The following is a 2,534-nucleotide window of genomic DNA, read 5'->3' as shown; positions in this document are numbered from 1 at the left end:
AAAACATGATAAAATGAGAAGAGAATTTTTCAATATTTACAAAAAACTTTATAAAATTAGAAGAAAATTTATAAATATTTACAATGATAAATAGGGAGGAGGATGAAGCTTTCTATTTTGCAGTGAGATTTTTCCATTCCTTGGGTGCTCCGTCAAGAGAACCATATTCATTCATGAAGTATGCACCATGAGAATACAAAATGTGCTCCAGAAGAAAACAAGACCAATTTAGAAGCTATTATTCATAATCATTTCAAATTGATGAGTAGAAATAAACTCTACATGTTGTTCTCTTCATGCGAGAGATTGTGTCTTGTAGCTTCATAATGCGAGCCTCTTTCCCTTTGTCACTTTTCTCTAGCTCTACAATATTATTTTGTGCATCTTGTAGTGCATGTTGCGCACTACTTAAAGTGCTTTTTAAGCTTTTTGTTTGTGAGTGGAGGAATTGGACTCTCCATGCATCGCTCATGCTTAACCTTCTGCAGTACCCAAGTAGCCCATTCTCACCCTCCAACAAACTGAATAAATTAAGGAGATCAGTGAAGGGTGGAGGACAATTCGAAGAAGGATCATTAGGATATAAATATCCACCAACCCAAAGATCCACATTAGTCCAACCCTGTTGTCTTCTTACATGCTTCTCATGTGCATTCAGACATTCTTTCTTGATTGGTGCATATTCATTCAATATGCGAATATGCAAGTCCACCTTCTGCACTCTTGTTGAATCTGGAATTTATGCCATTCAAAAAATGGAAGAGACTATTATGAAGTGACTCAGGGATGTCCTATTGTATTCTCAATAGGGCTATCCTATTGTGAAGAGGGAGAGAGACAGAGAGAGAGAGAGAGAGAGAGAGAGAGAGAGAGAGAGAGAGAGAGAGAGAGAGAGAGGGAAATAGACTTATTGTATTTGCAATAGAAGAAGAGCGCTTGGGAAAAAGGGAGAGAGAGAGAGAGAGAGAGAATCTTATTGCAGAGGTTGGTAGGACACGTGACGAATAATAGTAATTATTGAAAGAAACAGAATGTGGGGAGAAATTCAAATACGACTACTAAAGTGGAGTAAATAAGATTGAAAGCGTAGATATCAGTGATCCTAGTAGGGGTTTTAATAGCTAGAAAGAGAATCCTAGTTCGAAAATTAGAGAGATCCCCTACTTTTAGGCCCAAAAGTAGGCATCATTTATGAGCTTTGTCTCCTTAAGCCTCAATAAAATTAGTCTTAATTCCTTAAAATTAGGGATCTTTATAGGGCCCTTTTTATGCTCAAATTTTCCCTAATGGAAGGACCATATCCCCCTTGTTCATCTCCTTGTCCTTGAGCTAGTCTCATCAAACCATTGCTTATGTCGTAGTTTTTTAACAATCATTCCATGCATAGCCCTTAGACACGTTTTGTTGAGTTTCTCAAGATCAAAGAGACGATTTCTCAAGACATTGCTAGTGAGCCTTTCTTGTATGATGACCCTTAATCTTGGCACTAAGAATTCCATAGGTATAACCACTTTAGTTTCGTATGTTCAGCTAAAGGGTATCGTGTTCATGCAGCCACTTTATATGGAGTGCAATAAGCCAAGAGTGGAGTCAACAACTTCTATTCCCAATCATTTTGCGACTCACCTCTATAGTCTTGGTTGTAGCCACATACATATGTGTGGCAGTAGCTCCAGGATGATGATGATGTTGATGGTGGCCGCCGTTAAGGCCTAGAAGGTCATTTGAGGATACTCAAGCCACATTATTGCAGGATGAAGCATGAATCCCCCAGCTATGGACTTGCACTTTCCCTTCTTCCGCGCTTTGGTGGTTTCTCTTGCTCTTTGTCGTTATGCTGCAGGTCATCACCTTTAGCGTTGAAGTTTATGATTGGTGCCTACTTTACGCTGCCTTTCTCTTGGCTTCGTCAGTTGTGTTGTGTCGACTATTGTGTTGAGATAACTCGCTAGGCGAGATAGTTAGTTAGCTCATAAAACAGCGTAGTCATCCAAATGGTCTAACCTGACCAAGCAGTTCTCACTACGAGTAGTTAACATGTGGCAGATAAAATTTTCTAATTTTCCAATCATTTTCAACCGTAATCATTTTTATGTGCAATCAATTTCATATACAATGCACGATTTTGCAATATTTTTAGAACTCAAAGATTCTAGTTTTGCCATCGTTAGCGATCCTACTTAAGTGATCCTCTACTTCAGGAAATCTTACTTCAATGATCCAACTTTGGCAATCCTACTTTGGCGATTCTACTTTTTGTGATCTTTTGATTTCACTTTTTTGGATCAAACAATTCCACCTTTCAGGATCCTCTAATTCCGCTTTTTCGGATCAACCAATTCCACCTTTCTAGATCATCCCAAATTCACTTTCTTCGATGGAAGAGAGTGGAATCGTCTCAATTCCATTTTCTTCGCGATTAATTGACTCCACTCATCCAATTCTACTTATTTGATCATTGCCAAATTAGATCGCCTAACCTAATCCATTAGCGATCCAAACTCTAATTGATGATTCTGCTTCTAATTTTTAGC

This window comes from Cibotium barometz, chromosome 41 (assembly GCF_041138505.1).
Source record: "Cibotium barometz isolate CiBa-2024 chromosome 41, ASM4113850v1, whole genome shotgun sequence".
In the NCBI taxonomy this organism is placed as follows: domain Eukaryota; kingdom Viridiplantae; phylum Streptophyta; class Polypodiopsida; order Cyatheales; family Cibotiaceae; genus Cibotium; species Cibotium barometz.
Note: the sequence above shows the minus strand (reverse complement) of the source record.